We start from the raw sequence: 27680 nt of genomic DNA on the forward strand, positions 1-27680 counted from the left end.
CCCCTATATATGTATATATCACCTCACAGTACACCCCTATATATGTATATATCACCTCACCCTACACCCCTATATATGTATAGATCACCTCACTGTACACCCCTATATATGTATATATAACCCCACCGTACACCTCTCTCTCTCTCTCTCTCTCTCTCTCTCTCTCTCTCTCTCTCTCTATATATATATATATATATATATATATATATATATATATATATATATCTATATATCACCTCACACCCCAAAATATATATACCACCTCACCGTACACCCCAATATATATTATTTATCACCTCACTGTACACCCCTATATATGTATATATCACCTCACCGTACACCCCTATATATGTATATATCACCACCGTACACCCATATATCCCCTCACCATACACACACACACATATATATATGTATCTATCACCTCATCGTACACCTGTATGTATGTATGTATATGTATATATATATATATATATATATATATATATATATATATATATAACCTTACCGTACACCCCTATATATACAGTGACGCCCTGTAGCCCTCACAGTACCGCACGATGCTGAAGTTGGTTTCTTATTCGTTCAGTTTCTTATTCGGGCTGAAGTTGGTTTCTTATTCAGCAGTTTCTTATTCGGCTATTTTTTATTTTCTGTTTTTTTAAGTTTTTTGTATAAAAATAAACCATTCTGAGTATATAATAATATGCGGTCATGTGTCCTTTTGTGAATACACTTAAAAACAGATACAAAATTTAGAAGGCTGGCACAAAAATGGGCATCAAAGTGGGCACTGAGGTATGGTATTAAAGGTGTTAAATGGCTTTGTGCCACTGATCTGACACCTGACTTGCATACCTTGTGATGCCACACATCAAGTTCCTGTCAATCCAGCCTGGCACAAATGGGTTCTGGGCATCAAAACTGGCATCAAAGTACTCAAATCACCAATTTTCACAGATTTGAATAAGTAACAGCTATTTTGAGGGGTTAAATGCCTTTGTGCCACTGATCTAACACCTGATTTACATACCTACTGATGCCCCACATGAAATCCATGTCACTCCAGCCTGGCACAAATGGGTTCTGGGCATCAAAACTGGCATCAAAGGGGGCAAATAGCACATTTTCACAGATTTGAATAAGTAACAGCAATTTTTAAGGGGTTAAATGCCTTTGTGCCACTAATCTAACACCTGATTAACATACCTAATGATGCCCTACATGAAATGCATGTCAATACAGCCTGGCACAAATGGGTTCTGGGCATCAAAACTGGCATCAAAGTACTCAAATCACCAATTTTCACAGATTTGAATAAGTAACTGATGTTTTTAAGGGGTTAAATGCCTTTGGGCCACTGATCTGACACTTAAAATACACAGAAAGTGATGCCCTGCATCAAACCCAGGTCCCTTCAGCCTGGCCCAAATGGGTTCTGGGCACCAGAACTGGCATCAAAGTGGGCAAACAGCCCATTTTCACAGATTTGAATAATTAACTGATGTTTTTAAAGGCTAAATGACTTTGGGCTAAATGACATCTCCACCCTTACATCCCAATGGCTTTGTGGTCCATCGCCATTGGCATTATGCCACTTTTATTAGTGTTAAAATGTAGCAGCAATTTTTCATAAATAAGGAAATTTGCAAAACCTACTTTTTACAGACTTATACCCTTTTTAACGGTCTTTGAAGGGTTGAGATATTTGGAAAGCGGTAGAATTATACCTTTTTAACTGCACCACCTGTCAGGAAATAGGAAGAAGTTCTGATTACCTCAATTACATATACAGAGCTCTCAGCTGCAGTTTCCTCTGCCTGCCTGCACAAGGATGGAATTCAAAGCCTCTCTTCCTCCCTTCCCCCTGCTATATGGCTGTAATGTAAGACCAGCATGCAAGCTCCACTGAGAAATTTTTATGGCTTTGTGCTGTGAAAGCCAGTCCTCTCCCTAAACCCCTCATCCCTCATCCCGCCTCCCGCCTGATACTAGCTATAACTGGTACAGTTACTTTCAAACCACATGGGACTCTTTTGTTCTTGAAAATTTTTGTACAAGGACACAGATCAGGGATAGGGATATAAGGGTTACATATTTCGAATGTCCACCCGAGAAATTTATAACTCACTGAAATCGCTATTATCTACACCCAAAAAAATGCAAGGCACTGATTTGTCATTAAGTGGGTCAAATATCTACGCCGTGTTTATACTTAAAAGAACTCCTATGACATGGTGAGCATCATGATCATTGTCGTTCGTCTCCGAGGTTCAGACAGCGAGTTATGTATAGAAATGGCTTGTCATAACTCGAAGAAAGGGGAGTATTCAGCCTCTGAGTGAGGTCACCACAGAGGGAGTGCCTTGGTTTTGGGCGCGGAGATAAGTGAGTTAGACATCAGTCTTCACTAGTCCTTTGTCTACGGTCCAACTGTGAGACCCATCTGTAATGCATCTTGATGTATGCCCATCCCCCACAGCACATGGTCTGCCATGAGATGAAATGACATAATGAACTGTAAGGTTTTTTCAACTTTAATCCCATTTTAGATGTAATTATGCTGTACATACGATACTTGTCTACTTTTATAATATCTTTTTATAATTCTGTTAACACTGCCTACCTTTTTGGAGTTAAATATATAAAATTACTACCTTTGTTCCTCCTTGCTCTACAACGTACTGTCCTGTCCTCTGAAGTGAATTACTTTACTAATTTGGGTTGCCTCCTGACACATTACGAGTTAAAAAATCGGAGCTGGTGGCAGCGGATATGTCCTGTGTGTTTAGGAGACTTTGTGTCAGGACTCTGAACATTTTTTACCTTTGTGCATTACTGCCCTTTTCCAAGATGGCGTCTTTGGTCTCATGTGCACTGTGTCTTCCTGCTATAAAACTCCACCCCAGCCTTCAGTCTGTGCTAGAGTTCTGCTTTGCATCCAGCTCCTGATTACTCCCTGGCCTTGCACCTGCTCCTGTGAACCTGAGTTGGAGATCCTGCCACTCTGCTCTGAGTTCCTGCTGCATACACCAGTGTTCAGTAATCCTCCTTCATCTGCTGCTCGTGTTACTTCCATCTGCATTTGCTGGACATGTAAGCTGTTTGCTGCTCTGCAAAACCTGAGACTATTAACCAGGCCTCCCTGGTTGAGCTAAGATATGATTTGAACTGCCTAATAGCATATCTATCTGTGTCTGGACTAAGTCAAGGATCTATTCGTGTAAAGTTTCCTCAAGAATAACTGTGCTTCGTAGACTGTTTGTTTGCATCTACCTCTGAAGTTTCCTATTGACTGCTAAGCTGCGTTTATTATTTGCACCAAGTGTTGTGGACTTGAGATTCTCTCTGCACCTGCTTGAATCACCGTGTGATAATATAGACTTTACCACTTATAAAACTGTGTCCTGTTGTCTTGTTCCATGCAAAGAGTCTCCTGAGTTATCCCCTATAATTATTACAGCCAGACCTCATGTGGCTGGAGTGTGTCAGCAGTTCCTGAAAGATGAAGGCATTGAAGCTATGAACTGGCCCACCCTTTTCCCGAGACCTGAATCCGATTGATCACATCTGGGACATCATGTCTCTCACCATCCACCAATGTCACGTTGCACCAGACTGTCCAGGAGTTGGCGGATGATTTAGTACAGGTCTGGGAGGAGATCCCTCAGGAGACCATCCACCACCTCATCAGGAGCATGCCCAGGTGTTGTAGGGAGTTCATACAGGCACATGGAGGCCACACACACTACTGAGCATCATTTCCTTGTCATGAGGCATTTCCACAGAAGTTGGATCAGCCTTTAATTTGATTTTCGAGTTTGATTTAGAGCATCATTCCAAATCCAGACCTCCGTGGGACATTAGTTGTGATTTACGTAGATCATTTTTAGGTTTTATTGTTCTGAACACATTCCACTATGAAATGAATAAAGATTTACAACTGGAATATTTCATTCAGTGATATCTAGGATGTGGGATTTTAGTGATCCCTTTATTCTCTATTCTATCTATTGTAATCTAATCTGTCACTCTGTGATTAAAATGTACGCGGCTGATCATTTGCCGGCTTTTACTCTATCTCTCTATCTAGAATACATATATGTTTTAAAGAATATTTTGTTTTAAAACTTTGTATAAATGATTTAGAACATTTCTCTATGTAAAATCTCATGTTAAAATCGCATTGCAGTCTGAAACCAATCGCAATGCATTTGGATGTAAATCGGATGATAGGTGTGAAAACTGGGATTGTACTCACACAAAAAACGCATGACACTCACAAGACAATGGTATTACACTCGACCGACTCTCCAAAATCAAAATGAGACCGATTTTAAATTCACTAGTGTGTGTATAGCCTTACTGTTTATGAAAAAGTGGTGTGAGATCAGTGGCCCAAGCTCATTTAAAGGGAACCTGTCACCTGAATTTGGCGGGACCAGTTTTGGGTCATATGGGCGGGGTTTTCGGGTGTTTGATTCACCCTTTCCTTACCCGCTGGCTGCATGCTGGCCGCAATATTGGATTGAAGTTCATTCTCTGTCCTCCAGAGTACACGCCAGCACAAGGCAATATTGCCTTACGCAGGCGTGTACTCCGGAGGACAGAGAATGAACTTCAATCCAATATTGCGGCCAGCATGCAGCCAGCGGGTAAGGAAAGGGTGAATCAAACACCCGAAAACCCCGCCCATATGACCCAAAACTGGTCCCGCCAAATTCAGGTGACAGGTTCCCTTTAACCCCTTAAAAACATCAGTTACTTATTCAAATCTGTGAAAATGGGCTGTTTGCCCACTTTGATACCAGTTCTGGTGCCCAGAACCCATTTGGGCCAGGCTGGAGAGTCCTGGGTTTGATGCAGGGCATCACTTTCTGTGTATTTTAAGTGTCAGATCAGTGGCCCAAAGGCATTTAACCCCTTAAAAACATCAGTTACTTATTCAAATCTGTGAAAATGGGCTGTTTGACCACTTTGATGCCAGTTCTGGTGCCCAGAACCCATTTGGGCCTGGCTGGAGAGTCCTGGGTTTGATGCAGGGCATCACTTTCTGTGTATTTTAAGTGTCAGATCAGTGGCCCAAAGGCATTTAACCCCTTAAAAACATCAGTTACTTATTCAAATCTGTGAAAATGGGCTGTTTGCCCACTTTGATGCCAGTTCTGGTGCCCAGAACCCATTTGGGCCAGGCTGGAGTGACCTGGGTTTGATGCAGGGCATCACTGTCTGTGTATTTTAATTGTCGTATAAGTGGCCCAAAGGCATTTAACCCTTTAAAAACATCAGTTACTTATTCAAATCTGTGAAAATGGGCTGTTTGCCCAATTTGATGCCAGTTCTGGTGCCCAGAACCCATTTGGGCCAGGCTGGAGAGACCTGGGTTTGATGCAGGGCATCACTGTCTGTGTATTTTAATTGTCGTATAAGTGGCCCAAAGGCATTTAACCCCTTAAAAACATCAGTTACTTATTCAAATCTGTGAAAATGGGCAATTTGCCCCCTATGATGCCAGTTCTGATGCCCAGAACCCATTTGTGCCAGGCTGGTGTGACATGGATTTCATGTGGGGCATCAGTAGGTATGTAAATCAGGTGTTAAATCAGTGGCACAAAGGCATTTAACCCCTCAAAAATAGCTGTTACTTATTCAAATCTGTGAAAATTGGTGATTTGAGTACTTTGATGCCAGTTTTGATGCCCAGAACCCATTTGTGCCAGGCTGGTGTGACATGGATTTCATGTGGGGCATCAGTAGGTATGTAAATCAGGTGTTAAATCAGTGGCACAAAGGCATTTAACCCCTTAAAAATAGCTGTTACTTATTCAAATCTGTGAAAATGGGCAATTTGCCCCCTATGATGCCAGTTCTGATGCCCAGAACCCATTTGTGCCAGGCTGGTGTGACATGGATTTCATGTGGGGCATCAGTAGGTATGTAAATCAGGTGTTTAATAAGTGGCACAAAGGCTTTTAACCCCTTAAAAATAGCTGTTACTTATTCGCATGTGTGAAAATTGGTTCTCTGCCCACTTTGATGCCAGTTCTGATGCCCAGAACCCATTTGTGCCAGGCTGGATTGACAGGAACTTGATGTGTGGCATCACAAGGTATGCAAGTCAGGTGTCAGATCAGTGGCACAAAGCCATTTAACACCTTTAATACCATACCTCAGTGCCCACTTTGATGCCCATTTTTGTGCCAGCCTTCTAAATTTTGTATCTGTTTTTAAGTGTATTCACAAAAGGACACATGACCGCATATTATTATATACTCAGAATGGTTTATTTTTATACAAAAACCTGAAAAAAACAGGAAATAAAAAATAGCCGAATAAGAAACTGAACGAATAAGAAACCAACTTCAGCATCGTGCGGTACCGCTATCCTCTCACATTACCCCAGTACATGGCGCCACTTACCGGTGTGTGACAGACCTGCACGGGGGCGGCACTAGGACGCCAATGTGAGCAAGCACCGAACCGCAACCCGGAAGCCACGTGTCCTCAGGTGAGCGGGAATGGCGGCACCGTATACGGCGGGGGAGACACCGGTAGCGGCATTATACTGCTCGCCCCCTGCAGGTGACAGGCCGGTACTGCAGCCCGCCGTACACCCCGGCTGCCGCTTTTGTCGCCGATTCTCGGTCTCCTCCCCGGTGTCCGGTAGGGGGCGGTCCTCCTGGCTCCGCCCATCATATTCCGCTACCGGAGCAACGTCCGACCGGATCCGCCGCCTCCTCCCTTCTGTCCCCGGTCTTAGCGGTGATCAGGTAACAAGCGGCGGCTTCTAGGTCAGGAAAGTCCCCAATGGCAGGCCTAGTGCTGAACTAATATATATATACCGCCCGTGTAATGCCCCCTGTATACCGCCCCGTGTAATGCTCCCCTGTATACCGCTATATATATACTGCCCCGTGTAATAACCCCTGTATACCGCTATATATATATACTGCCCCGTGTAATACCCCCTGTATACCGCTATATATATATACTGCCCCGTGTAATACCCCCTGTATACTGCTATATATATACCGCCCAGTGTAATACCCCCTGTAAACTGCTATATATATATATATATACCGCCCCGTGTAATACCCCCTGTATACCGCTATATATATACTGCACCGTGTAATACCCCCTGTATACTGCTATATATATATATATATATATACCCCGCCCCGTGGTATACCCCCTGTATACCGCTTGTTACGGAACCCCCCAGCACCCAGAATATGTTGTGCAGTTATTTATATTTATAATAGGTTCCATGTGAGATGCATGTCCCTAATGCATCAGCTCACAGGCTGCGCCTCTGGGAAGAGGGGACAAGATATCCCCCTTCTGACCTCCCCCACCTTTGTAATTCCCACAGTAAATATCGGCAGGCTTCGGCCCAAGGCGAAGCTGACCCGGCATTGGGGGCTACGACTAACCAGGGGGTGGAAGAGATGGAGGAAGTGCTGCATGAAGTAGACCCCATTCAGGCAGCCCGGGCAGATAATCGACAACAGCATCGACAGGTCATGTGGGTTAATGGGAAACGTATGCAGGGACTAAGAGATTCCGGGGTAACTTTGACCCTTGTGAAGCCTCATCTCGTCCGGGACCAAGAGAAGACGGACCAGCAGTGGGACCCATACATCGACTGCCCACTGCCAGGATTCTCCTGAACTGGGGAGTCGGGGATGGCCTTATTGAGGTCGGCTTGATGGAGGATTTGCCCGCAGACGTCTTGCTGGGAAATGACTTGGGGCCCATGTTGTCTGCCTTCTCGGTTGTCCCTCTGGCTGAGACATATCCTGTGACCACCCTGAGACAAGCTCGAGCTGCGGAGGCGGAATCACACTCAGGAGGCCCAGGTAAGACATCCCAGCCCTACACGTATTCCCATAGCCAGACACATTTCTTGGGCCACCCCAGCTGAATTTAAGAGGGAGTTACTTGAGGATCCTTCATTGGAGGGATTTTGTGGGAAGGCACAGGAGGGGAGAGGGGTACTGGAAGGGGAACAGTTTGTATGGAAGCAGGGACTCCTCCACCGGAGCACAGAGCAGCACCACACAGGGACGAGCCCCACTATAAAACGACAGCTGGTAGATCCCAAGAAGTATAAGCAGGAGTGACTGCGAATCTCTCATGACATACCCTTGGCCGGGCTGTTCGGCGTCAGTCGCACCAGGCATCGTCTGACACAAAACTTCTTTTGGCCGGGGGTAACCTATGATGTTCGTCAGTACTGCCAGACCTGTGACAGTTGCCAGCGCATTGGCAAGAGGGGAGATCGATGCAAGGCCAAATTACGCCCCCTCCCCATTGTGGAGGAACCATTTAGCCGAGTAGCTGTCTATCTGATAGGGCTGTTAGCCAAACCCAGTCCGTCAGGGAAAAGGTATATATTGACAGTGGTAGAATATGCAACATGGTATCCAGAGGCGGTTGCGTTACCTAACATACTGGCAGAGACGGTGGCGGCTGCCCTGCTCCAGGTTTTCTCACGGGTTGGATTTCCCCGGGAGATTATCTCGGACCAGGGTACCCAGTTTACAGCAGAGGTGACCAACCAACTGTGGAAGCTGTGCGGCGTAAAGTCCATTAGAAGCGCCCCGTACCACCCGCAAAACAGTGGGTTGTGTGAACGCTTACAGGGACTGGGAGAAATTCTTGCCACACCTCCTGTTTGCCTATTGGGAGGTGCCCCAAGAATCCACGGGGTTCTCCTCGTTCAAACTGGTATACGGGAGGCGGGTAAGGGGACCCCTAGACTTAGTGCTAGAACACTGGGAAGGAGAGGGCATCATAGAAGGGGTACCTATTGTACCCTATGTGCTGGAATTCCGGGACCGCCTACAGGAGCTGACCCAGGCTGTACGTGGGAACATGCAGGTGGCCCAGTGGCGCCAGCGTGTATAGTGCGATCGGAGGGCCAGAGAACGCACCTTGGAAATAGGACAGAAGGTCCTGGTGTTAGAGCCCACTAGGCAGAACAAGTTCCAAGCTGCATGGCAGGGGCCCTACCAGGTAGTGGGGAAAATAGCCGACACCACCTATAATGTCGCCGATTGTGACAGCCCCAGGGTTATCCGCATGTTCCACGTGAATATGCTGAAGCCCTACCGGGAGCCCCCTGAAGAGGTAGTGGCCATCTGTGCACCTGAAGCAGAGGATTTAACCGGACTTTCCTTGCCTGATGTCTTAGGGGAAGGGACTGTCTAAAACATGGGACCAGGTACACTTGGGTGAAGACCTAGGTCCCCGGGAGAGACAGCAGGCGGAGGCGTTGAGGCAGCGACAGAGGATGTTTTCGGGGAGACCAGGGTACACTCGCCTGGCACAACACAAGGTTGAGACCCAGGATCAGACCCCCCTGCGACAACCCCCCTTCCGCGTCCCTGAGTCTGTACGAGAAGGGATGCGACGAGATGTTGCGTTTAGGGGTCATTGAAGAGTCAGATAGTTCCTGGGCATCCCCCGTAGTGTTAGTGCCCAAGAAGGATGGGACTACACGGTTTTGTGTAGACTATCGTAAGCTCAATGACAAAATGGTGACGGATGCGTATCCCATGCCGCGTGTGGATGAGTTGTTAGACCAGCTGGTGGGGGCAAAGTATTTGTCCACCATCGATCTATGCAAAGGCTACTGGCAGATTCCCCTTAGTCCTGACGCTATTCCCAAGTCGGCATTTGTCACCCCGTTCGGCTTATTCCAGTTTCGAGTTATGCCATTCGGGATGAAGAATGCCCCGGCGACCTTCCAGAGGCTGTGTGACCAGCTTCTGGATGGTCTTCAGGACTATGCTTGTGCCTACCTGGATGACATCGCCATCTACAGCGCGACATGTGAAGAGCATCTAAATCATCTAGAGACAGTATTGGACAGTATCCACAAGGCCGGAATCACTCTGAACCCAATCAAGTGTCACGGGGGAAAAGCAGAGGTTCAGTATTTAGGGCATTGGGTGGGAAGTGGGAAACAGTGACCAGAAACAGCCAAGATTGAGGCCATAGCCAAATGGCCCACCCCACGCACTAAAACCCAGGTCATGGCGTTTCTAGGGACAGCGGGGTATTACAGGAAATTCCTTCCCAATGACAGCAGCGTAGCCAAGCCCCTCACTGATCTGACCCGTAAGAACCAACCCCGCCAGGTAACCTGGACCCCAGAGTGTGAGGAAGCCTTCCGCCAGCTAAAGGACGCCCTCACCAATACCCCTGTATTGGCCGCACCCGATCCAACTAAACATTTCCTTGTTCACACAGACGCTTCTATGTTTGGATTGGGGGCAGTACTGAGCCAAGTCGGGCCGGACGGCCAAGAACACCCGGTAGCTTACCTGAGTCGGAAACTACTGCTCCGTGAAGTAAGCTATGTGGCCATCGAGAAGGAGTGCCTGGCGGTAGTATGGGCACTCAAAAAGTTGCAACCATATTTGTATGGACGACAGTTTTCCCTCCTAATGGACCATAATCCTAGTCTGGCTTAATCGGGTCTCCGGAGACAACGCCAGATTACTGCGGTGGAGTTTAGCCCTGCAACCTCTGGACTTCACCATCCACTACAGACCTGGCAAACAAAACGGTAACGCCGATGGACTAAGTCGACAAACGGAACTTGTACCAACCCCATAAACTTCGGTCATCCCCAGACCGATCCGTTAAGGATCAGACTGTGTATGCCGATCGCGTCGCTGAAAAGGGGAGCCGTGTTACGGAACCCTCAGCACCCAGAATATGTTGTGCAGTTATATGTATGTATAATAGGTTCCACGTGAGATGCATGTCCGTAATGCATCAGCCCACAGGCTGCGCCCCTGGGCAGAGGGGACAAGATATCCCCCTTCTGACCTCCCCCACCTTTGTAATTTCCACAGTAAATATCGGCAGGTTCCGGTCAGCTGCGGCTATTGTAATGCATGTCTGGCCTGCCGCTTTTCAATTGGCCTTCCCTCTGTCGCTGTGTGATGTATTCTGTGTCCTCTGAGTAAAGTGTTGTCACACTTGAAATACGTGGAGAAGCAGTGATCTTTTATACGCGCCCATGTAACCAAGCAATTCCAGCCAGCGTCCTTCATTCAGACTCCAGCCAAAGCTGAGTGGATCTCCTGAAACACAGGGTGGTACTGAAAGAGGTGCTCCAGCATGGTAGACCCCGTTACATGGCCTGTCTCCGATGGTCAGACATGAATATTGGGGTTTAAAAACTAAACAATTGTGAAGTGCTGACTTCGTATGTGCTGTGTAATCAAATAACATCACTTTATCACATAAATGTTAAATTACAGAAATAAAAAAAATAACAGAAGCGAGGTGAACATAAAGAAGAAACCGTATCACCCTGAGAGGGAAACGTGGGCAAAAAGGGGGCCTCAGCTATAGGGTACAGACGAGGATTTAGAGCCAATCAGAAGGGAAAGATAGTTCAGTATGCCCAATAGCCTGATTCACCACTCATACGAGTCCAATAAATGTATATGCTAGCTTAGGGAACAATAAAGTGCATGTGCATACAGAAGGACTCGACAATCATATGAGTACTAGAAGGTCAACTAACAACCATAACAGTATGCCAGCAAAATACATGTGCACAAATAAATCACAATTAATAAAGCTTACCCATCCATGATAAAGTGCTAAATCCCAGGGAACATCCCCGACAGGGATATGGACATGATATGACGATAGCAGAATTTTTTTTAATCAGTATTTTGCCTTTCCATAGATAGTAAACATGATATGGCAGGTGACAGTTATGAAAAACATGCATATTCTTCCCTGATTAGTCCTTAAGTCGAAATTATATGTCCCCTCATTATCGGAGTTATACGAACCCCGATATTCATAAATTTACGCTGGTGCCGCTCTGTGTGGTGTAAATGTATAACATTTCCCTTGACGGGAACAGAAGTTTCACTTCAATTCAGGATGTATTTCCTGGGGAGAAAAAACTCTTCCACTTCTCTATCTATGGGTAAACACATGTACCTTTTGTTATCCAACCCTCTGAAAAAGACCTTTCCAGTCTCCAACAGCGAGTCTGCGCTTCAAAATAAATTTTAAGTAGATTGATCACTTCCCAACTATATGTAAATTCATCTATGTCAGCTGGGCAATTCTATTTCAAGGCAGCTTAGATTTCATGCTCTTGTCCTACTGCAAAAGAGAGAAAGGAGGTGGGATGAATGCCCCCTCACCAGTGGCTTCAAGGATCTTAAGATTTTCTATGACACCTCCCCCTTTTTGAGGCAGCTTGGGGGCTGATTTACAGATCGCCCCACAAACCCAACTTATGGCCCACCCTTCCTGGATCCCACAGTACTCTCTCCTTCTGGGATTCGGAGATAGGCTTCCCTGAGGGGTTACTCAGCGACACGACGCATCTGAGACTCCTGGCTAGAGGTAGCCAAAAGTGCTGCTAAGGCCTCAACCTCACAGGAACCGTCCGAGACCTGTTCTTGGTCAGTTACTGGTCCTGTTGTCCCGCTGGATGATCAGGGTCCAGGAGGCAGGGCATTAACTGCATTCTGGGCTATCGGGCCAAGAGTGACAGCTGCCCAGTAGGCTGCCTCCCCACGGGATAACACTTTCCCATTTGTCTGACAGACTGCAGATCCAACTTTCCCACCACCCTGACCAACAGTGATTACTACTTTCCTGCCAATCCGATATGATGTGGGACACCTACCCACCACCCTGACATACTCGGGGTACAATTTTGCCACCCCCGACAGGCTATGGGTACCTCTTTCCCATCATCCTGACAGATGGTGGGGCACACTTCCCTCTCCCTGTTCGGGTGTACCACAGGCCATGTCACAGTCCATCTATAGGTAACACATGTACCTTTTGTTATTTTACCCTCTGAAAAGACCTTTCCTGTCCCCACCAGGGAGTCTGGCCTTCTAAAGAAATTTTAAATTAGATTGGTCACCTCCCCACTATATGTAATTTTCTCTATGGCAATTCTATTTCAAAGCAGCTTAGATTGCAAGTGTGTATATGTATGTATGCGTGTGTGTGTGTATATATATATATATATATATATATATATATATATATATATATATATATATATATATATATATATATATATATATATATATATACATACACACTAGATGATTGCCCGATTCTAGCGCATCGGGTATTCTAGAATATGTATGTCCAATGTCCACGTAGTATATTGGTCAGACATGTAGTATATTGCCCAGCGACGTAGTATATTGTCCAGCCCACGTAGTATATTGCCCAGCCCACGTAGTATATTGCCCAGCCCAAGTAGTGTATTGCCCAGCCACGTAGTGTATTGCCCAGCCACGTAGTGTATTGCCCAGCCACGTAGTGTATTGCCCTGCCACGTAGTGTATTGCCCAGTGACGTAGTATACAGCACAGAGCCACGTAGTATATTGCCCAGTGACGTATATTGCCCAGTGACGTAGTATATTGCCCAGCGACGTAGTATATAGCCCAGCCATGTAGTATATAGCCCAGCCACGTAGTATATTGCCCAGCTATGTAGTATATTGCCCAGTGATGTGGCCCAGTGACGTAGTATATTGCCCAGACACATAGTATATTGCCCAGTGACGTAGTATATTGCCCAGTGACGTAGTATATTGCACAGCGACGTAGTATACAGCACAGAGCCACGTAGTATATTGGCCAGTCACATAGTATATTGCCTAGCTACGTAGTAGACACGTATGTCACAGTTTAAAAAATAAACATACTCACCTTCCGATCCGAGGGCCCCTTGTAGTTCTAACATACTCACCATACTTGTAGTTGTCGCCTGTGCACGGTACAGGCGGCAGCTTCCGGTCCCAGGGTGTGATGACGTCGCGGTCACATAACCGTGACGTCATGACAGGTCCTGCTCGCGCAGGGCCTGTGATGACGTCACGGTCACATGACCGTGACGTCATGGCTGGTTCTTCTGCCATATGATAATTGGTACCGGAACCTGCCGCTTGCACAGAGCGGTTACCGGAGGGTGGCGAGGAGCGGGAAAGGCAGCGGAAGGTAAGTATATAATGATTTTTTTTTTTATTATTATTTTTAACATTAGATCCTTTTACTATTGATGCTGCATAGGCAGCGTCAATAGTAAAAACTTGGTCACACAGGGTTAATAGCGGCGGTAATGGAGTGAGTTACCCGCGGCATAACGCGGTCCGTTACCGCTGGCATTAACCCTGTGTGAGCGGTGATTGCGGGGAGTATGGAGCGGGCGCCGGGCACTGACTGCAGGGGAGTAGGGAGGGACTAATTGGACTGTGCCCATCGCTGATTGGTCGCGGCAGCCATGACAGGCAGCTGGCGAGACCAATCAGCTAATGAATAACCGTTGCGGACAGACGGAAGTGACCCTTAGACAATTATATAGAGTATATATATACACGATATACAGGGGGGCATTACACGGGCGGTATATATATATAGTGGTATACAGGGGGCATTACATGGGGCGGTATATATATAGTGGTATACAGGGGATCTATATATATAATTGTCTAAGGGTTTTTCTGTCTGTCTGTCTGTCCCGTTTATTCATTCGCTGATTGGTCGAGGCCACCTGGGCCTCGACCAATCAGCGACGGGCATAGCATGGCGACGATGATGTCATAATGGAAATCCCGTGTCTCTGATTGGTCGAGGCCTGACGGCCTCGACCAATCAGCAACGGGCACAGTATCGACGTAGATGTCATAATGGTTGCCATGGCGACGATGATGTCAAAAAGGTTGCCTCGACCAATCGGCAATGGGCACAGTATCGACGTAGATGTCATAATGGTTGCCATGGCGACGATGATGTCAAAAAGGTTGCCTCGACCAATCGGCAACGGGCACAGTATCGACGTAGATGTCATAATGGTTGCCATGGCGACGATGATGTCAAAAAGGTTGCCTCGACCAATCAGCGACGGGCACAGTATCGACGTAGATGTCATAATGGTTGCCATGGCGACGATGATGTCAAAAAGGTTGCCTCGACCAATCAGCGACGGGCACAGTATCGACGTAGATGTCATAATGGTTGCCATGGCGACGATGTCAAAAAAGGTTGCCTCGACCAATCAGCGACGGGCACAGTCGGAATCATCATTGTCCATTCGCGGCAGACTGTGCCCGTCGCTGATTGGTCGAGGCAACCTTTATGACATCATCGTCGCCATGGCAACCATTATGACATCTACGTCGATACTGTGCCCGTCGCTGATTGGTCGAGGCGAATTCGCGGCAGACTGTGCCCGTCGCTGATTGGTCGAGGCAACCTTTATGACATCGTCGCCATGCTGTGCCCGTCGCTGATTGGTCGCGGCCTCGACCAATCAGACGCGGGATTTCCAGGACAGACAGACAGAAAAATCCTTAGACAATTATATATATATACTAGATTGTGGCCCGATTCTAACGCATCGGGTATTCTAGAATATGCATGTCCCCGTAGTATATGGACAATGATGATTCCGACTGTGCCCGTCGCTGATTGGTCGAGGCAACCTTTTTGACATCATCATCGCCATGGCAACCATTATGACATCTACGTCGATACTGTGCCCGTCGGCCTCGACCAATCAGAGACGCGGGATTTCTACATCGATACTGTGCCCGTCGCTGATTGGTCGAGGCCCAGGCGGCCTCGACCAATCAGCGAATGAATAAACGGGACAGACAGACAGAAAAACCCTCAGGCAATTATATATATATATATATATATATATATATATATATATATATATATATATATATATATATATATATATATATATATATATATATATATATATATATATATATTATACAAGGGGCATTACACGGGGCGGTATATATATATAGTGGTATACAGGGGGCATTACATGGGGCGGTATATATAAAGTGGTATACAGGGGAGCATTACACGGGGCGGTATATATATAGCGATATACAGGGGGCATTACACGGGGCAGTGTGTATATATAGCAGTATACAGGGGGCATTACACGGGGCGGTATATATAGCGGTATGCAGGGGGCATTACACGGGGCGGTACATATATAGCGGTATACAGGGGGCATTACATGGGGCGGTGTATATATATAGCGATATACAGGGGGGCATTACACGGGGCAGTATATAGCGGTATAGAGGGGGGCAATACACGGGGCGGTATGCAGGGGGGCATTTCACGGGGCGGTATATATATAGCGGTATACAGGGGGCATTACACGGGCGGTATATATAGCGATATACAGTGGGCATTACCCGGGGCAGTATATATATAGCGGTATACAGGGGCATTACACGGGGCGGTATATATATAGCTGTATACAGGGGGCATTACATGGGGCCGTATATATATATATATAGAGGTATACAGGGGGCATTACACGGGGCGGTATATATAGCAGTATACAGGGGAGTATTACACGGGGCGGTATATATAGTGGTATACAGGGGGCATTACACGGGGCGGTATATATATATATATAGAGGTATACAGGGGGCATTACACGGGGCGGTATATATAGCAGTATACAGGGGAGTATTACACGGGGCGGTATATATAGTGGTATACAGGGGGCATTACACGGGGCGGTATATATATAGCGGTATACAGGGGGAATTACACGGGGCGGTGTGTGTGTGTATATATATATATATATATATATATATATATATATATATATATATATATATATATATATATATATATATATATATATATAGCGATATACAGGGGGCATTACACGGGGCAGTATATATATAGCAGTATACAGGGGGCATTACACGGGGCGGTATATATATATAGCGGTATACAGGGGGCATTACACGGGGCGGTATATATAGCGGTATGCAGGGGGCATTACACGGGGCGGTATATATATATATATATATATATATATATATATATATATATATATAGCGGTATACAGGGGTCATTACATTGGGCGGTTTATAGCGATATACAGAGGGGCATTACACGGGGCAGTATATGGCGGTATACAGGGGGGCTATACACGGGGCGGTATACAGGGGGGGCATTACACGGGGCGGTATATATATATATATATATATATATATATATATATATATATATATATATAGCGGTATACAGGGGCATTACACGGGGCGATATATATAGCGATATACAGGGGGCATTACACGGGGCGGTATATTTATTGCGGTATACAGGGGGCATTACACGGGGCGGTGTGTGTGTGTGTGTATATATGTAGCGATAAACGGGGCATTACACGGGGCGTTATATATATAGCAGTATACAGGGGGCATTACACGGGGCGGTATATAGGGGGCATTACACGGGGCAGTGTATATATATAACGATATACAGGGAGCATTACATGGGGCGGTATATATAGCGGTATACAGGGGGCATTACAAGGGGCAGTTTATATATAGCGATATACAGGGGGCATTACACGGGGCGGTGTATATATAGCGATATACAGGGGGCATTACACGGGGCGGTATATATATTGCGGTATACAGGGGGCATTACACAGGGCAGTATATATAACGATATACAGGGGGCATTACATGGGGCAGTATATATATATATATATATATATATATATATATATATATATATACTAGCTGTACTACCCGGCTTCGCCCGGGTTAATGACTGCTGTTAGCAAAATAGAATGTGTTAACAAAAATGTATTCTGCACACAAAAACCACAAAACAAATAGATAGAAATGTAATTATTAAAAGGCAAAAACTAAGCTAATAGAAGCATTTCACAACATATATTAGCTTTGTTATACTGAGAATGTCTTTGTTGCCTATATTAACCAATCAGAGCTCAGGTTAATTAACTGTAGCAAAATAGAAGCTGAGCTGTGATTGGTTGCTATTGGCAGCCTGATAAATCCCCAGCCAACAGGAAGCCCACCCCCTGGCAGTATATATTAGCTCACACATACACATAATAGACAGGTCATGTGACTGACAGCTGCCGTATTTCCTATATGGTACATTTGTTGCTCTTGTAGTTTGTCTGCTTATTAATCAGATTTTTATTTTTGAAGGATAATACCAGACTTGTGTGTGTTTTAGGGCGAGTTTCATGTGTCAAGTTGTGTGTGTTGAGTTGCGTGTGGCGACATGCATGTAGCGACTTTTGTGAGATGAGTTTTGTGTGGCGACATGCGTGTAGCAACATTTTGTGTGTCGAGTTGCATGTGACAGGTTAGTGTAGCAAGTTGTGTGCAGCAAGATTTGTGCATGGCGAGTTTTGCGCGTGGCAAGTTTTATGTGTGGTGCGTTTTGAGTATGTGCAAGTTTTGTGTGAGGCAACTTTTGCATGTGGTGCAACTTTTGTACATGTGGCAATTTTTCTGTGTGTGCAAGTTTTGCATGAGGTGAGTTTTCCATGAGGTGAGTTTTGCACGTGTGGCGAGTTTTGCGTGAGCCTAGTTTTGCATATGGCGAGTTTTGCATGTAGCGAGTTTTGCGCGTTGCGAGTTTTGAGTGGTGACTTTTGTGTTTCGACTTTTATGTGGCGAGGTTGGTGTGTGTGTGGTGAAATGTGTGCTGAGGGTCGTATATGTGTTCAAGCACGTGGTAGTGTGTGGCGCATTTTGTGTTTGTGTTCATATCCCCGTGTGTGGTGAGTATCCCATGTCGGGGCCCCACCTTAGCAACTGTACGGTATATACCCTTTGGCGCCATCGCTCTCATTCTTTAAGTCCTCATTGTTCACATCTGGCAGCTGTCAATTTTCCTCCAACACTTTTCCCTTCACTTTTTCCCCATTATGTAGATAGGGGCAAAATTGTTTGGTGAATTGGAACGCGCGGGGTTAAAATTTCACCTCACAACATAGCCTATGACGCTCTCGGGGTCCAGACGTGTGACTGTGCAAAATTTTGTGGCTGTAGCTGCGACGGTGCAGATGCCAATCCCGGACATACACACATACATACATACACACATTCAGCTTTATATATTAGATATACCTGTATGTAATCTCCTGTATATAGTATATACCTGTGTGTCATCTCGCCTATATATAGTATATATCTGTGTGTCATCTCCTCCTGTATATAGTATATACCTGTATGTCATCTCCTCCTATACATAGCATATACCTGTATGTCATCTCCTCCTGTATATACTATATACCTGTAGGTAATCTGCTCCTGTATATAGTATATACCTGTGTGTCATCTCCTCCTGTATATAGTATATACCTGTATGTCATCTCGTCCTGTATGTAGTATGTACCTGTATGTCATCTCCTCCTCTATATAGTATATACCTGTGTGTCATCTCTCCTGTATATAGTATATATCTGTGTGTCATCTCCTCCTGTATATAGTATATACCTGTGTGTCATCTCCCCTGTAAATAGTATATACCTGTGTGTCATCTCCTCCTGTATATAGTATATATCTGTATGTCATCTCCTCCTGTATTAGACCTCGTTCACACGTTATTTGGTCAGTATTTTTACCTCAGTATTTGTAAGCTAAAATGGCAGCCTGATAAATCCCCAGCCAACAGTAAGCCCACCCCCTGGCAGTATATATTAGCTCACACATACACATAATAGACTGGTCATGTGACTGACAGCTGCCGGATTCCTATATGGTACATTTGTTGCTCTTGTAGTTTGTCTGCTTATTAATCAGATTTTTATTTTTGAAGGATAATACCAGACTTGTGTGTGTTTTAGGGCGAGTTTCGTGTGTCAAGTTGTGTGTGTTGAGTTGCGTGTGGCGACATGCATGTAGGGACTTTTGTGAGATGAGTTTTGTGTGGCGACATGCGTGTAGCAACTTTTTGTGTGTCGAGTTGCATGTGACAGGTTAGCGTTGTGTGCAGCAAGTTTTGCGCATGGCGAGTTTTGCGCGTGGCGAGTTTTATGTGTGGTGCCTTTTGAGTATGTGCAAGTTTTGTGTGAGGCAACTTTTGCATGTGTTGCAACTTTTGTGCATGTGGCAATTTTTCTGCGTGTGGCAATTTTTCTGCGTGTGCAAGTTTTGCGTGTGGCGAGTTTTCCATGAGGTGAGTTTTGCACGTGTGGCGAGTTTTGCATGTAGAGAGTTTTGCGCGTGGCGAGTTTTGAGCGGCGACTTTTGTGTTTCTACTTTTATGTGGCGAGGTTGGTGTATGTGTGGTGAAATGTGCGCTGAGGGTGGTATATGTGTTCGAGCACGTGGTAGTATGTGGCGCATTTTGTGTGTGTGTTCATATCCCCGTGGTGGTGTGGTGATTATCCCATGTTGGGGCCCCACCTTAGCAACTGTACAGTATATACTCTTTGGCGCCATCGCTGTCATTCTTTAAGTCCCCCTTGTTCACATCTGGCAGCTGTTAATTTGCCTCCAACACTTTTCCTTTCATTTTTTCCCCATTATGTAGATAGGGGCAAAATTGTTTGGTGAATTGGAAAGCGCGGGGTTAAAATTTCACCTCACAACATAGCTTTGATGCTCTCAGGGTCCAGACGTGTGACTGTGCAAAATTTTGTGCCTGTAGCTGCGACGCCTCCAACACTTTTCCTTTCACTTTTTCCCCATTATGTCGATAGGGGCAAAATTGTTTGGTGAATTGGAAAGCGCGGGGTTAAAATTTCACCTCACAACATAGCCTATGACGCTCTCGGGGTCCAGACGTGTGACTGTGCAAAATTTTGTGGCTGTAGCTGCGACGGTTCAGATGCCAATCCCGGACATACATACATACATACATACATACACACACACACACATTCAGCTTTATATATTAGATAATATATATACTAGACTGTGGCCCGATTCTAATGCATCGGGTATTCTAGAATATGCATGTCCCCGTAGTATATGGACAATGATGATTCCAGAATTTGCGGCAGACTGTGCCCGTCGCTGATTGGTCGAGGCAACCTTTATGACATCATCGTCACCATGGCAACCATTATGACATCTACGTCGATACTGTGCCTGTCGCTGATTGGTCGAGGCCTGGCGGCCTCGACCAATCAGAGACGCGGGATTTCCATTATGACATCGCCATGCTGTGCCCGTCGCTGATTGGTCGAGGCCTGGCGGCCTTCGACCAATCAGAGACGCGGGATTTCCAGGACAGACAGACAGAAAGACAGACAGAAAAACCCTTAGACAATTATATATATATATATATATATATATATATATATATATCTATATATATATATATATCTATATATATATATATATATATATATATATATATATATATATATATATACACATACTAGACTGTGGCCCGATTCTAACGCATCGGGTATTCTAGAATATGCATGTCCCCGTAGTATATGGACAATGATGATTCCGACTGTGCCCGTCGCTGATTGGTCGAGGCAACCTTTTTGACATCATCGTCACCATGGCAACCATTATGACATCTATGTCGATACTGTGCCCGTCGCTGATTGCCTCGACCAATCAGAGATGCGGGATTTCCATTATGACATCATCGTCGCCATGCTATGCCCGTCGCTGATTGGTCGAGGCCCAGTCGGCCTCGACCAATCAGCGATGGGCACAGTATCGACGTAGATGTCATAATGGTTGCCATGGCGACGATGATGTCATAAAGGTTGCCTCGACCAATCAGCGACGGGCACAGTCTGCCGCGAATTCTGGAATCATCATTGTCAATATACTACGGGGACATGCATATTCTAGAATACCCGATGCGTTAGAATCGGGCCACAATCTAGTATATCTATATATATATATAGATATACTAGATTGTGGCCCGATTCTAACGCATCGGGTATTCTAGAATATGCATGTCCCCGTAGTATATGGACAATGATGATTCCAGAATTCGCGGCAGACTGTGCCCGTCGCTGATTGGTCGAGGCAACCTCTATGACATCATTGTCGCCATGGCAACCATTATGACATCTACGTCGATACGTCGACCAATCAGAGACGCAGGATTTCCATTATGACATCATCGTCGCCATGCTGTGCCCGTCTGTGATTGGTCGAGGCAACCTTTATGACATCATCATCGCCATGGCAACCATTATGACATCTATGTCGATACTGTGCCCGTCGCTGATTGGAATCAGAGACGCGGGATTTCCATTATGACATCATCGTCGCCATGCTGTGCCTGTCGCTGATTGGTCGAGGCCTGGCGGCCTCGACCAATCAGAGACGCGGGATTTCCAGGACAGACAGACAGACAGACAGAAAGACAGACAGACAGACAGACGGAAAAACCCTTAGACAATTATATATATAGACTAGACTGTGGCCCGATTCTAACGCATCGGGTATTCTAGAACAGAGGTCCCCAACCTTTTTTGCACCAGGGACCGGCTTTAAGCAAGACCAGTTTTCCATGGCCCGGTGGGGGTGGGGCAGGGGCGGGGCTTTGGTCATATGGGGGTGGGGTTATGGAGGGATGGAGCTTAGTGCATACTTATCATATAATTATGACATTTATAATGAGAATGTGATTCAACTTACCATAGGTTCAGAATGAGTGGGAGCACCATGCTTGTTTCCCTGGTGCTCTGCACCATTATTGCCCCATAGCTGTGCCATACAGTGCTCTGCACCATTATTGCCCCATAGCTGTGCCATACAGTGCTCTGCACCATTATTGCCCCATAGCTGTGCCATATAGTGCTCTGCACCGTTCATTATTGCCCCATAGCTGTGCCATATAGTGCTCTGCACCATTATTGCCCCATAGCTGTGCCATATAGTGCTCTGCACCATTATTGCCCCATAGCTGTGCCATATAGTGCTCTGCACCATTATTGCCCCATAGCTGTGCCATATAGTGCTCTGCACCATTATTGCCCCATAGCTGTGCCATACAGTGCTCTGCACCATTATTGCCCCATAGCTGTGCCATATAGTGCTCTGCACCGTTCATTATTGCCCCATAGCTGTGCTGCTGCTGCTGCAATAAAAATAATAAAACACATACTCACCTGTCTTGCTTGCAGCTCCTCGGCGCCATCTTTCCGGCGTCTCTCTGCACTGACTGATCAGGCAGAGGGCGGCGCGCACACTATATGCGTCATCGCGCCCTCTGCCTGCACAGTCAGTGAGGAGAGAGAGACGCCGGAAAGATGGAGACAGCGCCCGGCGTGTGGGAACGAGGAGAGGTGAATATGACATACTTACCTGCTCCCGGCGTCCCGCTCCTTCCCCCTGCCTGTCTTCGGTGCCGCCGCAGCCTCTTTCTCTATCAGCGGTCACCGGCACCGCTTCATTAGAGAAATGAATAGGTGGCTCCGCCCCTATGGGAGGTGGAGCAGCCTATTCATTTCTCTAATGAGCGGTCCCATGTGACCGCTGAACAGGGGCGCCGCGGACCGGCTGAAAAACCCCAACGGCCCGGTCCCGGTCCGCGGACCGGCGGTTGGGGACCTCTGTTCTAGAATATGCATGTCCCCGTAGTATATGGACAATGATGATTCAAGAATTCGCAGCAGACTGTGCCCATCGCTGATTGGTCGAGGCAACCTTTATGACATCGTCGCCATGGCAACCATTATGACATCTACGTCGATACTGTGCCCGTCGCTGATTGGTCGAGGTGAATTCGCGGCAGACTGTGCCCGTCGCTGATTGGTCGAGGCAAACTTTATGACATCATCGTCGCCATGCTGTGCCCGTCGCTGATTGGTCGAGGCCTGGTGGCCTCGACCAATCAGAGACGCGGGATTTCCAGGACAGACAGACAGACAGAAAGACAGACAGACAGACGGAAAAACCCTTAGACAATTATATATATATATATATATATATATATATATATATATATATATATATATATATATAATGTCATGGCCAAAAGTATTGGCACCCCTGCATTTCTGTCAGATAATACTCAGTTTCTTCCTGAAAATGATTGCAAACACAAATTCTCTGGTACTATTATCTTCATTTAATTTGTCTTAAATGAAAAAAAACACAAAAAGAATTGTTCTAAAGCCAAATTTGATATAATTCCACACCAAACATAAAAAAGTGGGTGGACAAAAGTATTGGCACTGTTCGAAAAATCATGTGATGCTTCTCTAATTAGTGTAATTAACAGCACCTGTAACTTACCTGTGGCACCTAACAGGTGTTGGCAATAACTAAATCACACTTGCAGCCAATTGACATGGATTAAAGTTGACTCAACCTCTGTCCTGTGTACTTGTGTGTACCACATTGAGAATGGAGAAGAGAAAGACCACCAAAGAACTGTCTGAGGACTTGAGAAACTAAATTGTGAGGAAGCATGAGCAATCTCAAGGCTACAAGTCCATCTCCAAAGACCTGAATGCTCCTGTGTCTACCATGTTCAGTGTCATCAAGAAGTTTAAAGCCCATAGCACTGTGGCTAACCTCCCTAGATGTGGACGGAAAAGAAAAATTGACAAGAGATTTCAACGCAAGATTGAGCGGATGTTGGATAAAGAACCTCGACTAACATCCAAACAAGTTCAAGCTGCCCTGCAGTCCGAGGGTACAACAGTGTCAACCCGTACTATCCGTCGGCGTCTGAATGAAAAGGGACTGTATGGTAGGAGATCCAGGAAGACCCCACTTCTTACCCAGAGACATAAAAAAGCCAGGCTGGAGTTTGCCAAAACTTACCTGAAAAAGCCTAAAACGTTTTGGAAGAATGTTCTCTGGTCAGATGAAACAAAAGTAGAGCTTTTTGGGCAAAGGCATCAACATAGAGTTTACAGGAGAAAAAAAGAGGCATTCAAAGAAAAGAACACGGTCCCTAAAGTCAAACATGGCGGAGGTTCCCTGATGTTTTGGGGTTGCTTTGCTGCCTCTGGCACTGGACTGCTTGACCGTGTGCATGGCATTATGAAGTCTGAAGACTACCAACAAATTTTGCAGCATAATGTAGGGCCCAGTGTGAGAAAGCTGGGTCTCCCTCAGAGGTCATGGGTCTTCCAGCAGGACAATGACCCAAAACACACTTCAAAAAGCACTAGAAAATGGTTTGAGAGAAAGCACTGGAGACTTCTAAGGTGGCCAGCAATGAGTCCAGACCTGAATCCCATAGAACACCTGTGGAGAGATCTAAAAATGGCATTTTGGAGAAGGCACCCTTCAAATATCAGGGACCTGGAGCAGTTTGCTAAAGAAGAATGGTCTAAAATTCCAGCAGAGCATTGTAAGAAACTCATTGATGGTTACTGGAAGCGGTTGGTCGCAGTTATTTTGGCTAAAGGTTGTGCAACCAAGTATTAGGCTGAGGGTGCCAATACTTTTGTCTGGCCCATTTTTGGAGTTTTGTGTGAAATGATCAATGTTTTGCTTCATTCTCTTTTGTTTTTTTCATTTAAGACAAATTAAATGGAGATAATAATACCAAAGAATTTGTGATTGCAATCATTTTCAGGAAGAAACTGAGCATTATCTGACAGAATTGCAGGGGTGTCAATACTTTTGGCCATGACTGTATAGAGAGAGAGAGAGCGGTATACAGGGGGGCATTACACGGGGCGGTATATATAGCGGTATACAGGGGGCATTACATGGGGCTGTATATATATATAGCGATATACAGGGGGCATTACACGGGGCGGTATATATATAGCGATATACAGGGGGCATTACACGGGGCGGTATATATATAGCGATATACAGGGGGCATTACACGGGGCGGTATACAGGGGGCATTACACGGGGTGGTATATATATATATATATATATATATATATATATATATATATATATATATATAGCGATAAACGGGGCATTACACTGGGCGGTATATATATATATATATATATAGCAGTATACAGGGGGGCATGACACGGGGCGGTATATATAGCGGTATACAGGGGGCTTTACACGGGGCGGTATATATAGCGGTATACAGGGGGCATTACACGGGGCGATATATAGCGATATACAGGGGGGCATTACACGGGGCAGTATACAGCGATATACAAGGGGCATTACACGGGGCGTTATATTTATTGCGGTATACAGGGGGCATTGCACGGGGCGGTGTGTGTGTGTGTGTGTGTGTGTATGTATATATATATATATATATATATATATATATATATATATATATATATATATATATATATATAATATATATAATACAAAAATAGAAGAAGAAGAAGGCAGCACTCCAAGTCCTTATCAGGGTGAAAAAAATGTGCAGTTTATTCAGCCCACATCTCTGTGCGACGTTTCGGCTCACACTGAGCCTTTCTCAAACAGTGGGCATAGCATACAAATGTGCTTTATATAGGTATAATCCACACTCATTTACATAATAAAGTGGCCATTAATGAATAAATACTTTCTCATATTATTTACAAAACTTATACACAACATCCATAATATAATCTTCACATTATAAAGTGCTCTGTGCCAAAGTACCAATCTGGACTTGATACTCCACATTTTTTTATCTTTTTACTTTTTCTTCATATGTGATCATTATAAGCAAAACAGTGTCACGTGTTATTTACATATATTATAGTTTATAGCCCTTACCCCGCTGTGTACAATCCAAACCGCATGGAGGACGCTGTAATTGCCGATAACGGCGTTCTAATGCTTCTACTGCGCATGTCTGCGCGTCATTTGATCATGTCATAGTCTGCCAGCCAATCAAGCTCAAGCAGGCAGTCCTTTCCTTAGCGCATGCGCTCTGCCAATATATCCCTAACGGAACGCCATCTTGGATGTGGCAGAACGCTAGCTAATACATTTCTATATATAGCGGTGGACATTGCGGCGCCACTTTATATGTAGTTAATGTACCCGCACATTTTATCCACATATATAATGCTTCTCAAACATATCCTTCTTGTTTTTAGACACTTCATAGCTTCAACGCTTAGAACTCCACTCTGACTTAATGGACGACACCTTTTTCAGGCTATCTCCATTAGTCAATGTATCCCCAAGTTGACGCATAACCTTTCCAGGCCACATCATCACCTAAGGGGAATCCATATAAGTGAATATATTTATAGCTATGTGTCTAAATATAGAATAAATTCTCATAGATATTTATTTTCTAACTGCAATTAGTTTATTTTAGCAAATATTGTTGACTGACGATTATGACATTTCCAAATAGCTCCAAAAAAAATAAAAATAATTTTTAAATAAAGACAAAATAAGCAAAACAAAATTATGTTTTTTATGTCCTTCATGTGGTTGTTCTTCCACCAGCAGGTCGGGGGTAGCTTGTGCCTTATTAACCGTGAAGATATTTCTTAAAAAAGAGATGATTAAAAATAAAGTTAAAATTAGAAGTACTGTACATAATCACAACACTCATTTGTCACCAATGTACAGTACCCCACATATCAATTCACAGGAGTCCATACACAACTAGATCATAGGCCCATTCTTGTGAGGTAGTTACATTTAAATTTTAAATTCTACATTTAGTCCTTTTGGTTTTAAGGTATTAAGCTCATAAATCCATCTTAATTCTAATTTTTTCAAGAGGCTTGTTCTATCTCCCCCTCTTCTTTGTACAGTGATCCGATCTATCACCCTAAATTTTACATCTCTTTCTGTATGCTTTAATTCTGTAAAATGTTTCGAGACTGGGAGGTCTAACCGTTTTTTTTCGGATTGAGTGTCTATGATTGTTGATACGTACTTTCAACTCGCAGATGGTTTCTCCTACATACCATAATTTACATGGACACTCTAGTATATAAATGACATGGTCAGAGTTGCATGT

At 45.0% G+C, this 27680-nt stretch overlaps 3 protein-coding genes across 9 annotated transcripts in view; 2 read left to right on the forward strand and 1 right to left on the reverse strand.

Annotated features, from left to right (window-relative positions):
• Positions 1-6573, reverse strand: part of NDRG4 (NDRG family member 4) — a 138789-nt gene extending 132216 nt beyond the window's left edge. For 6 of the 7 annotated variants that reach the window (XR_013221730.1, XR_013221727.1, XR_013221726.1 and 3 more), the window contains exon 1: positions 6421-6556. The gene's annotated coding sequence lies outside the window, so the exon portion shown is untranslated. Of the gene's footprint in view, positions 1-6420 lie in introns of all 7 variants that reach the window. The other variant, XM_077288989.1, reaches the window with a different exon arrangement.
• Positions 6477-27680, forward strand: part of CNGB1 (cyclic nucleotide gated channel subunit beta 1) — a 173166-nt gene continuing 151962 nt past the window's right edge. The window contains exon 1 of the mRNA XM_077288979.1: positions 6477-6508. The gene's annotated coding sequence lies outside the window, so the exon portion shown is untranslated. The remainder of the gene's footprint in view (positions 6509-27680) is intronic.
• The window catches only part of ZNF319 (zinc finger protein 319), a 49016-nt gene continuing 27967 nt past the window's right edge, over positions 6632-27680 (forward strand). The window contains exon 1 of the mRNA XM_077288980.1: positions 6632-6770. The gene's annotated coding sequence lies outside the window, so the exon portion shown is untranslated. The remainder of the gene's footprint in view (positions 6771-27680) is intronic.

Source organism: Ranitomeya variabilis, chromosome 2, assembly GCF_051348905.1.
Source record: "Ranitomeya variabilis isolate aRanVar5 chromosome 2, aRanVar5.hap1, whole genome shotgun sequence".
Classification (NCBI taxonomy): domain Eukaryota; kingdom Metazoa; phylum Chordata; class Amphibia; order Anura; family Dendrobatidae; genus Ranitomeya; species Ranitomeya variabilis.